The sequence below is a fragment of the Muntiacus reevesi genome, chromosome 18, assembly GCF_963930625.1.
Source record: "Muntiacus reevesi chromosome 18, mMunRee1.1, whole genome shotgun sequence".
Lineage (NCBI taxonomy): Eukaryota > Metazoa > Chordata > Mammalia > Artiodactyla > Cervidae > Muntiacus > Muntiacus reevesi.
Window position 1 is genome coordinate 21,682,055 of NC_089266.1, and position 12,362 is coordinate 21,694,416.

Sequence of the window (12,362 nt, forward strand, 5' to 3'; positions counted from 1 at the left end):
GTGGGAGGGAAGAAAAAGGTCTCAGTCTGGCAGGCAGGGCCCCCGGCGATGGGTAACAGATGATTTCTAGCTGCAGGGGGAGGGGAGGTTGTGCTCGCAGCAGTTGGATCATCAGCCTCTATTGTCTGAGCCTCTGAGGAAACAGCCGCAGAGACGAACACTGAGCGGAGAGGGGGACTCGGGGTGCTGAGAGGGTGGGGGTGACAGGTGGACGAGACAGTGGGGAACTGGACGAGAAGAGGCTGGACAGGCTGCCTGTCTCATAAAATATTCTGCTCTCTGGCCCCCATTCCACTCAGGCTCGGATCCTGAGGAGGCAGGTCCTTCCCCTGTTGAGGCCTGAGAAGACTGCCGCCCCGGGCCAGCGCCTTGGCCACAGCCCCCGAGACACCCAGGGCCAAAGGACTCAGCGGAGCCCGCTCGCACTCCTGGCCCCTGGAGGCCATGGCGCCGTCTCCTACCACCTGCAAGGGCAACAGGGAAAGTTCTCTCTGGGCCCCGGGGGGCCCCCGGAAGAGGAGAATGAGCAAGGGCTGGAGTCTAGATGCCTTTGAACTAGGCTCTTGACCTCACTCTCACTCCAAACACCCTCGTCAGCAAATGGGGCATAATAATAATAACGCCCACTCTCTCCCCTTCCAGGGCTGTGTTGTGGGCAAGGTGAGGAAACTTGGTGTGAAAGTGCTTAACGCCCGGAGACCTTGTTATTATTGTTATTATCACCTGTGGGGAGAGTCCCACCCCACCTTGTTTCACCCCAGGCTCCCACCACTGCCCACCCCTTCCCGCAGAGCCCCCAGCCACAAGCCAGGATGCTCAGGCCACATCCCGGACACTCAGGATTACTCAGTGGGGTCCACCAGGCAGGCCTCAGCCCCGGCCGGTGGCAGGAGTGCAGGGAGAGGAGCGCTGGGAGGGAAACAGGATGTGGCCAGCCATGTCCCGTCCTCGGGCTGACAGCTGCTTTCCGAGGACCCCGTGGCTCAGCCCTCACCCTCGTGCCCTCGGCCGGGTGCGCTTGCCAAGGCCACGCCAGCTCGGGCCACCTCCCGGCAGCGCCGTGCGGTGAGCGACAGCACTCAAACCACTGACCTGATTTTCTGCAAAAGGGAAAAGATAATAGGGTACTTCCACGTGGGCGGCACACACAGTGGAAACTTTCTCTGTTTCCTTGACAGGAACCCAGCCCTGAGAGAGAGAGAGGGAGAGGCTGAAGTTTCTATGCTAGGAGCTTCCTGCAGTCCCAAAGCCAGGTGTTTACCTGCGGCAGAGACCTGAGTTCCTGGAGCCCTTCAGCAAGGGGCCAGTGCCTCAATGCCATCTGAGTCTCTATGAAGCCTCCGGAGGGGAGCTACGGTCCAGCAGGGTGGGGTCGTGGACCAGGCCCCCGCAGACCACCACCTCCCCCACCCCCCGCTCTGGCTCTGTGCTGGGACCCCACAAAGGGATTCGGAAGAGCTCCATCCCCTCTCCCCAAAGGATCTCTCAGGTCCTGGGTGGACATGTTTGCTATATGAACAAATATCTCTAATCCCTGTACTTTCTCTATACTCAGGGTCCCCTGGGCCTCAAAAGTATCTTGGGGCCAGATCCTGCCATCCCGTAACGATTGAGGTCTCAGAGTAAGTTCTCAAGGATGGGTAACTGTCCTTATGATCTATCAATCATCCTCAGAGACACCCGCCTTCCTCTGGGCCTGGAACAGCATGCAAAGGAGCTGCTGAGTGGACGGGTTGGTCACCCACCAACATGTGGTCTTAGAGATGCACGGCATCAGAGCAAAAGGGACACCAGAGGTCACTGGCCAGCTCCTTCAGGACAAGCCTAAGGCCTGAAGTGTCCTTAGCCCTCACTCCCAGTTATCCACCCTCACTACTCAAGCTGCTGACCCTGAACCCGGGAGCTTATAAGAAATGCAGAGGCCCAGCACCTTGGAATGGTCAATTGCAGGCAGGGGCAGACACAGATACCAGAAACCACTGCCATCACAACCACCAGGTTCAGAGCCGCACACCACATCCTACATCCATAATGGCGAGGAAACAGACTGGATGTCCTTCTCCCTAACCTGAAACCACAAGCTCTGACCACTCACAGCAGCATCTCGGCAAAAAACTCCAGATTTCTGGGGGAGGCGGAGAAGGAGGGCTGATGGCAGAGAGAACAGGACTCGGGCACGATAACACAACCTAAACCAGCGGAACCTGGGAAAGGAAGGCTCTGCTTTCACATACTATCAAAGCGAAGCGAAAGCGTTAGTCACACAGCCGTGTCCGACTCTTTGCAACCTCATGGACTGTAGCCCGCCAGGCTCCTCTGTTCAAGGAATTCTCTACCCAAGAGTGCTGGAGTGGGTTGCCATGCCCTTCTCCAGGGGATCTTCCAAGTCCGAGGATCGAACCCAGGTGCCCTGCATTGCAGGCAGACTCTTTACCATATGGGCCACCGGGAAAGCCTACTATCAAAGGAGGATAGAATGGAGACTGGCTGAGTGACTCTCCTGTATCTACAAGATGTTATATTTATATTTAAATACAATCAGTGTTCCCCACAGGACCTTTTATCCACACTGGCTTTGTCATTCCTGAATTCTTAGTCTGACTGGTCTCTCAATTGGCTGGCTTTGGTTTTCGAGATATTTTTATTCCAACAAGGACTCATAGAATTACATTCCATGATTTCTTTTATGTTTGATAATGTCTGTTTGTAACCATTAGAAATAAAAGCAACTTTAAAGGACTTCTGTAGTGGCTCAGACAGACGATAAATAATCTGCAATGCAAAGAACTCTGGTTGGATCCCTGGGTGGGGAAGATCCCCTGGAGAAAGGCATGGCTACCCACTCCAATATTCTTGCCTGGACAATTCCATGGACAGAGAAGCCTGGCAGGCTATATATAGTCCATGAGATTGCAAAGAGTCAGACATGACTGAGCGACTAACACTCGTAACAATTGCCAGGTAAAAAATAAGAAAGAAATGCAGATGCTCAAGCCCCAGACCTTTAAATCAATATCCACCTTTTGACAACATCCCTAGTTGGTGCCTCAGCCCAGGCGTGGGACTCCTAGGAGTTTCATTCTGCCTGCAGAGCTGTAGAACCCAGGACAGGGTAGAGCCAGCCCACCCAAGTCACCGCTGCTTTCCTCTCCCAGCCGAGAGAGTCAGAGGAGGTTGACGTAGTTGTAACCTCAGAGGGTCCTAGCTGTCCTTGTGGAAGATGGGCAGGAAAAGACACCCCCACCCTGGGTGTGGAGAACCTACAGGCTCTCTCCTGCCTCTCACCCCACCTTCTTCCACCTTCCAGACTTTGCCCTTTTTAAATCAAGGGACTGCCAAAGGGGAAAAAAAAAAAAGAAGGATGTTCTGGACTTCCTGGGAGGTCCAGTGGTTGACTCCATGCTTCCAGTGTATGGGGCATGGGTTCAATCCCTGGTCAGGGAACTAAGATCCTGCACGCTGTGTGGTGTGGCCAAAAAACTTAAATAAATCAACTGAGGGACAGTGGTGGGCAGTAGACTACAGGCAGGTTGTCATCTGGCCTGACCTAAACTTTTAAGGACTTTTGGTTCACCTGCTTTCTAGCAGCTGATAATCAAAGGTTTCAGTTTCGCCTGCCCGTTGGCTTGTGTCCCTTGGTTAGCCCGATTTCCAGACACCAATGCATGAGTGCATGTATGTGCACTCAGTCATGTCCCACTCTTTGCACCCCATGGACTGTAGCCCACCCGGCTCCTCTGTCCATGGGATTCTCCAGACAAGAATGCTGAAGCAGGTTGCCATTTCCTTCTCCAGGGGATGTTCCTGACACAGGGATCGAACCCACGTCTCTTGTGTCTCCTGCATTGGCAGGTGGGTTCTTAACAAACTGAGCCACCAGGGAAGCCCTCCAGACCCCAGACTAGAGTCCACTTTTGGGCCTCTGATCCCTGCAGGCAATCTGCACTCCAGCTGAGGCCCAGCCGGCTTCAGGGAGGGGAGCTGTGTTGGGAAGAAGGCAGTTTGGCTGAACCGGAAAGCCATTAACTGCTATCAACACCCCTAGGGTGTGAATATCATTGATTCATTTATTGCTGTAACATCCTAGTGCGAATTAGCTATTGGCTCTTCTTCAGTTGGCTGTCAAAGAGTGGGATGGGACATCTGGACTGTCTGAGTTTTAACAGAGGAAGCGGCCTTAGGAAGGAGAAAGTACTGGTCCAGTTAGTTTCCAACCCTCCCGCTCTGCTCCATCTGGCACCACTCCAGCCTAGGGCAAAGGATGCAGGGAAAGTCTCCACCCACCACAGATGTCTGCACCTGTGGGTGAAACTACCAGGTTCCTGTTTTATGCAGTCTCCTGGCCTGGGATTCTGAGGGTTCAGTGAGGAGGGGCGTTGCCTCCATCTACTCATTGGTCTCCCATCTCAGAGCACTGCTTTTAAAGCAGTCATCATATTTCCCACGAGGAGGGGAGGGAGGGAGGGAGGAGGAAAACTGACATTTAAGGGATTCATCATGGGTTGGTCATATGCTAACTGTGTAATCAGCAGCTCATTCAGGTCTCACAACACTGTGAGTTGGTACTGCTATTATTCCCATTTTACAGTCAAAGAAACTGAGGCTGGAAGAGGTTAACAATGTGCCCAAGGGCACCCAGCTATTAACTGGCTGAGCTAGGATTAGAACCAAGATGTTCCATCACTGGCCAGGTCCAGAGAGGTGAGGCTGTGAATTGGTTTGAGCTTCCTTCAAGACCAGCTGAAGGATGTGGGGGCTGTAACACCTCCCTCTTCATCCTGAAGGCTCTCTTCCTCCTATCTCTCCTCCTGAAGCTAACAAAAGGAAAGGGAAGATGTCAAGCCAGCCCATGGAGCACAGGCTGGGGACCTGGATTCCTGCCCCTTTTCTGAACTCAGTGACTGAGCCAGCATTAGCCTGGGGCCAGGGTTCCCTGGGCTCTTCATGTTAATTTCTGGCCTGTCACTCCCGCTAGGACTGTCACGTTCCAAGGCCTAGCTGCCTCTGGTGCTCCAGCCGGCACAGACCTGGGGCAGGGGGAGAATCCAGCTGGGCCTGGAAAGGGGCTAGGGCTCCCTCCAACCAGGGCATGGGGACATAGGATGAGAAGGGACAGCGGCGGCCTCTCCAGGCTGAGGTGTCAGCAACCTGGAATAGCTGATGCTCCCTCCCCTGAACTATGCCAACCCCATATTTAGGAAACGAATATTTATTGAATATGTCATCACATTTTGCCACGAGCAGCAGTTGCTGTGATTCCATGTCTCTTTGAGGAAACTGAGGCCCGGAGAGGTTGACCCACGCACACAAAGTCTCACGGCCAGTGAGGGTACTGAAGCTGAGAGGCAAGCCCAGGCCTCTCTGGTCCCTCTCCCTCTGGCCTGATACCAAGACCTCCATCCTTTAAAAGTGAGACTTGAGGATTTCCCCAGGCGGGCCAGCGGTTAAGGTTTCACCTTCCAATGCAGGAAGTGCAAGTTCGACCTCTGGTCAAGAAACTAAGATTCCACGTGCCTTGTGGCCAAAAAAAGTCAAAACATAAAACAGCAATATTGTAAGAAATTTAATAGACTTTAAAATGGCCCTCATCAAAAAAAAGGGAAAAAGATCTTTTTTAAAAACTAAAAAAAAAAAAAAAAAAAAAGTTTTTTTTAATTAAAGTGAGACTTGATTTTGGAGACCAGAAGCACAGTCTCTGTGCTTCCAAGTCCTCCAGCCACTTGCCTGTGGTCTGTGCTGCCCTAGGCCTGACTCCTGCACTGCCCTGAAGCCTGGAGGGTCTCACCACAGGGCAGAGGCAGCTGGGAAGGTATAAAGAACAGGCCGGCAGCTACCTTATTATCCTTCCTCTGCTCAAAAGCCTCCCAAAGCTGTCTAGCACCTGCTCAACGAATGCATACTTCCCACACAAGCCCTCCTCAATTACCTCCACAGTCTCAGTGCCCCCATGACTTTCCGCCAGTTCTCTTGTTTCACCAAAACTGGACTGATCTGTGTTTCCCCCAGGAGACCTGAATTTCCCTCTCCCTCCGCCTCTGCACATGCTCTTTCCTCCCCCTGAAGCCCCGTCCCAATCATCGCCACCTGTCAGAATCCCATACCTCCTGCGTGGCCCATTACAGACGTCACATCCTCCAAGCACCCTTTTAATGTGAACCAGTCCCCTTCACAGGGATTTCTGAAGGACATCTCACTCCCCCAGGCTGTTATGAGCTCCTGAGTGCAGAGTCCTGCCTTGTTGGATCTGTCACGGTGCCGATTCTGGGCAGGGGCCTAGCAGACCTGGTGGAATTGATCACCAGAGCCTCTCTCAGAAGCAGGCCTTGCACCTAGAGAGGCCTGGGGTGGCTCAAAGTGAGATTCAGACTTCCTGGGGTGCAGGGTTTTCTTGCGCAGGGCTCACCCCTCTCCCGGGCTGCTTAGAGGTGCCAGCTCTGTCACCAGGAATCAGGATAGATCTGGGAACAGCGTGCGAAGCAAAGGAATGTCCCACCCACAGCATCTGGAGCCACTTCCTTCCTGGAAGGAGAAGAAAGGAGAAAGAGGAGATCCAGCCTCCCCCGACAGGGGCGTGTGGGTGTGTGTGTGTGTATGTGTGTGTGTGTGTGTGTGTGTGTGACGAGCTGGGGTCCAGGTGGGAAATGAGGCTGCCAGGAGACAATCGGGGGCCCTGGAGACCCCTTCTCCCTTCTCTGCTCCTTCCAGCCTCTCCTCTGTGAATCCCAGACTTTTGTCCTCCACCCCTTTTCTCTCTCTTTCCCCATCTCCACCTCCCCCATCTCTCACTCCTTTATCGCCATGACCACCACTCCCCTGGACTTCACTGCAGAAAGACCACGCATTACTCTGAATTTCCGCCCCTTATCTCACCATCCCAGGCCTTCCTAACAGCCTGCCAACACCTCTCCACCCCTTCCCGCCTCCAGCTCTCCCCCTCCCGAGGCTTTCCCGCCTCTTGACTGTGTCCCTGTGATTCCCTCAGCCCACAGTGACCTTCCCCACCCCACCCCGTGTTCTCCACCTCACCCTGTGCGTGACCTGCCTCTCCTCCAAGGTCCCCTCGGAAGGCACTGCCTGGCTCCCAGGTCAGAATACATCGCCCTCTTCCCTAGGCTCCCACCCACCCAGTGCTCACTACACTCTGCCCTGGATAGAAATAGTCTTGTTAAAATAATAGTAATAAAAGTCTTTGTTTATCCACAAATCCTTTTCCCCTTCCGTAGTATAGAGTTGATCCTGGGAAGTGGTTCCCTCCTAGGGGAATCTCTCTCCCAATCCTCATGGCATTAACATAAGGCTGTACAAGGAATTTTCACCAACAAAATGTGAGAGGAAGAGACAGTAAAGATGCTAGTGTACCTTCTCAGTGGGGCCACCTCACTTCCCCATCCACTGCCTGGATGCCGATGGCCAAAATGATCCTGGTAGCCACATGTTAAAAAGGGAAGTGCTGTCAGCAAGGTTTCTGGATGAGGCCCTCTGCCAATCTGGCATTTCTTAAGACCATTACAGGAGCAAGAAACAAATTTCTATTGTATCTAACTCTACACATTCTGGGCTATTTGTTACACCAGTTAACCTATCCTGACCAATGTAAGTCACTGACAATTAGTTACTGAGAACTTACTATATGCCAGGAACAATAAATGCTTTCACAGTCATTGTCTCAGGTAATCCTCACAGCACTTCTACAAGGGAGCTACAGTTAAGTCCCCATTTTATAGATAAGAAAAATGAGGCTTAGAACTTGGTCATAGTTCCCCAGTTAATAAGCTGCATTCTAACCAGAACCAGAGTGCAGAGCCACCGATGGTGAGTTTGGTACACAGCAGATACTGGGCCCTTGATTATTGTCACTGGGAAAGTCCAAGTGGGGTTCTGATCACACTTTCCCCCCTGCAGAGACAAACATCACCCACACCAGATGATTTTAAATGTGATTGCTTTTTAGCTCCCATCTTCTGAACATGCAAGGTCCCACAGAGAATGGAGGGCACGTCACAGATGTCACTCAGATCATTTCAGAAGCCCTACCAGGCGGGCATTTTGTTGATCAGGAATTGGCTCTGGGGAGCTATGGGACCTGCCCAAGTAACCCCATGTGGAAAGAGTGAGGTCTGTTGAGCCCTCACCCCCATCCCCTGTCCCACGCCTCTGCCTTGTCAGGGGAGGGGTGGGGGTGGAGGAGCACGTGCATTGTGTGCATGCACATGTCCTGCGTGCATCAGTGTTTCACCGCCTTCCATCACTCAGTCTGGTTTTCATTTCTGCAGGGAAGAGGGTGGAGTCTGACAGAAGCGTGGCAGGAAAGAGGATTCCTCAGGCTGAGGGAATAAAAGATCAGAAAACAGAGTCCACAGAAACTGTAGCTGCCATGGCTAACCTGCTGGCTTCATCCAGGAGGAAAGGGGCCCAAAGAAACAGACTTGCTCAGTGAGTTGGAATTAAAATCTGCACTTCTAAAACCCCACCAGTTCTCTTTGACCAAGCCCTCTGCCTCAAAGCAGGAAGGAGCTAGAGCACCCACTGTTACAGGTCTCAGGGACCACCTCCTCCCGGCAGCCTTCCTTGGCATCTCTACCACTCCCCTGCACCACGGTGGTTTACTCACCCACTAGACTGGGAGAGGGCGGAAACAATTCTGCCTTTGTCACTGGTGCCTCTGCAGACCTCATGAGACCTGGCACATGGTAGGCACTTGATAAATGTCTGTGGAATTCAAAGTCCAAATGAACGCATGGACAAACCACTTGATTATACATGCTATTATGCATAATAACAGCCTCAGTGCTTTCATTTCTCAAACCATATAGTCTCAATGGAACCCCGTGAGACCCCGGTGAGAAGAAGAGTGGCAACAAGTGTATGCACACATGCACACACACCCAAACTGGCATGTGCAGCTCCAACCCGTCCATGTGTGTAGGTATATAGAGACACACAGATCCCATCCCCTTCCTAGCCAGCAAGGAGGATGCATGGCATGCCATTTCCTGCTTTATCTGCAGAGACAGAGGCCTTCTCAACCCCAAGACACACACACACCCCTGGTCCTTCACAAGGACCAATTTTCCCTTTAGGCTATGAGTGTGTGCTCAGTGGTTTCCAATTCTTTGTGACCCCCACGGACTGGAGCCCATCAGGCTCCTCTGTTCATGGGATTTTCCAGGCAAGAATACTGGAGTGGATTGCTATTTCCTCCTCCAGGGAATCTTCCTGACCCAGGGATTGAACCCACTTCTGTGTCTCCTGAGCCGCAGGAGGACTCTTGACCACTTGAGCCATTGGGAGAACCTCCCTTTAGGCTAGGGGAGAGCAAAAGAAAGCTGGCTGTCCACAAGGGGGCATCCAGAGACCATTGACTCCATGTCTCAGAGATAGAGTTACTACTTAATTAGCCTCAGAGAGACCACAAGATCCGCAGGAAAAACTGAGGAGGCTGCCTGGGGTCTTGAGCAGGAGCCCAGAAGAAAAGATGGTCAACCACTGGAGTAGCAGGACAGAGAGATGGAAATGGAAGCTCAGTCGTTCAATAACAGAAATGCTGATTATGGTTGCACTTCACATTTATTCAATGTTTCTCTGATCCATGTTTGCACTGTCCCACGTGCAAACATTATTCAGTTCAGTTCAGTTCAGTCGCTCAGTTGTGTCTGACTCTTTGTGACCCCATGAACCACAGCACGCCAGGCCTCCCTGTCCATCACCAACTCCCGGAGTTCACCCAAATCCATGTCCATTGTGTCGGTGATGCCATCCAACCATCTCATCCTCTGTCGTCCCCTTCTCCTCCTGCCCTCAATCTTTCCCAGTATCAGGGTCTTTTCCAATGAGTCAGCTCTTCGCAGAGGTGGCTAAAGTACTGGAATTTCAGCTTCAGCATCAGTCCCTTCCAATGAACACCCAGGACTGATCTCCTTTAGGATGGACTGGTTGGATCTCCTTGCAGTCCAAGGGACTCTCAAGAGTCTTCTCCAACATTATTAACATGTAATAACTCATTTCATCCGCATCGCACCTCTGCAAGGTGCCGTATTACTATAGTTTTTGTTTCATAGATGATAAAACAAATGACTCAGAAAGATTAAGTAACAGAATCAGAACTGGAACTCAGGACCTATGGTTCATCACTGACTCTGCCAACTGTTCATTCAGCTCCCTGGGTGTCAGCTGGGCCTTCAGACCCCCTCCTTTTAACCCAGGACTTCAGACCCCGTACTTCTAACCCAGGGCTCCTGTCTCAGAGCTCTTTCTGGAAGTTTCTGAAGGGCCTGGAAGCTGATTTCATAGGCAAGCGTAACTTATGGTCCTGAAGCTACCCGCTCATACACTGTAAATCGTTGATGTTGAGCTGGCATAACGCCTCGGAAAGCAATAAAGCAATTCCTAGCAACACTCACAAAGCCGTTTTTCCCCGCTGGAACCCAATCATCTCATGCCTGGGAATTTATTCCAAGGAAATAATTCAAACGGAAGCCAAGTATTATCTGCATAAATCCGTGCACTGGAGCCTTTCTTTAAAGGTCAAAAACTGGGAACCAGACTGGGGAAGTGGTTTAGTAAACTGGGACGTCCACACAATGGGCAATCAAGCTGGAAAACCGCAGCTGTTAAGACTGTGACGGGAACGGGAAAAATGCTTTTACTATACAATGCGTCACCACCACGCTCCCCCCCCCCGGACACACTCACTCAACGAAGCTTGCTTATCAGACAGGGAGAGAGAGAGAGATCTGTTCCTGTTAGAAATAGATTCTTAGCCTCCACTGCCCCCAATGACGTGGGAAAGAGAAGCTGAAATATAACAACAGTATCAAACAAAACAATCTTTGGCTTTGGAGTTTCCAAGGTCCCAGCTGCTGACAATTTCTGAGAGCAATTTTCAGGATTGGTTATTAGTGACTTGCACATTTCACACCATACTGTGATACAATTCTTCATATTAACTCTGTAAAGATAACTGATGGAGTTTTTGTTTCCTGACTGAGCCCTAACAGATAGAGATATTGTCGGTGGACTCAAAGATATCTTCCCGACGTTGATGAAGATAAAAGGAAACTTCAAAATTAAAGTGCCCGTCACTATGTCAACTTATGTGAATATATGTATTAGGATGGTGACAGATATGGCTGGCCTTTTCCAAATTAAACTCAGGGCTCATTACCTATTGCTGAAAGTTATCATGAAGCTGAAGGTCATGAATCCAGGTACAGCTTAGCTGAAGCCTTATTTTGGGGTCCCTCGTAGGTGGTAGTCAAGGTGTTGTCCAGGGTTGTAATCATCTCAAGGCTTCACTGGGGAGGGTCCGCTTCCAAGCTCACTCACGTGGCCATTGGCAGGATCCAGTTCCTCGTGGGCTGTTGGACTGAAGGACTCAATTTCCTGGCTGGCTGGTGGCTGGAAGCCGCCCTCAGCTCCTTGGCACGTGGGTCTCTCCGCTGAGCAACACCATCGTAGCAGCTGGCTTTGTCAGAGCAAATGAGAGAGACGAGACATGGAGAGTGAGCACGAGCAAGATGGAAGTCAGAGTCTTCAGGGGCCTGGTCCAGTGGTTAAGACTCCATGCTTCCAATGCAGAGGACACGGGTTCGGTCACTGGTTCGGGAACCGAGATCCCACATGCCATGGGGTGTGCCAAAGCGTTTTTTTAAAAAAGAGTAATATCCTCTCATTTTTGCCATATTCTATTCATTAGTAGCAAGTATATGGGTCCAGCCCACACTCAGAGGGAGGGGACCCTACAGGACATGTGGTATGCCTACCACATACTTGAACATTTACAGTATCTTCTCAATAACAAAAACAGTATTTTCAAACATTCCTTGTCTAATCTGAATATTTTCTAAATCTGTCAGCAAACTCCCACACCCATTTCTCACCAGCCACAGTCTGCCCATCCCCTACTTGCAAGGAACCAACGTTCACGGCATCAGACCTAGCAGAAAGCCCCCCAGTCCAGCCCACACTCCCACCTTGGTGGGGCGGGGGCAGCTGTAGGAGGAGAGGAGCAACAAGGCACTTCTGGAAGCAAAGTGTCAGAGGAGGGCGGCCGCCAGGGCTCCACCTTTGAAAAAGGTGGCAATGGTCGCTGCCCTGAGGGCATTCACAGGGCTTTTATTTTTCATTCTCATAACCTTTTTTGTTTTTGTTCTCATTTTTTTTTTTTTTCCTTAACCAGCCCTACAAGGTTTGGCCAAATGTGGCTCATCTACTACCTCGGACTCAAATCACTCTTTTCTTTTCAAGCACACCAGCCTTGTCTCTGCTCTCAGGCCAGATTCTCTCCCTCCTCATTGTATTCACTTGGGCTCTTTCCTCTCCAATATCCCCAGCCTGCCCCCCAAACTTCACCAGCCTTACTC

General features: G+C 51.3%; 1 long non-coding RNA gene across 1 annotated transcript; it reads right to left on the reverse strand.

Annotated features, from left to right (window-relative positions):
* Positions 1 to 7,152: 7,152 nt before the first annotated feature.
* LOC136149624 (uncharacterized) lies at positions 7,153 to 11,812 on the reverse strand. Its single transcript, XR_010659686.1, has 3 exons — positions 11,165 to 11,812; positions 8,612 to 8,709; positions 7,153 to 8,324 (listed from the first exon to the last, which is right to left on the reverse strand). It is a non-coding gene; the product is annotated as an uncharacterized lncRNA (long non-coding RNA).
* Between the last annotated feature and the right edge of the window lie 550 nt (positions 11,813 to 12,362).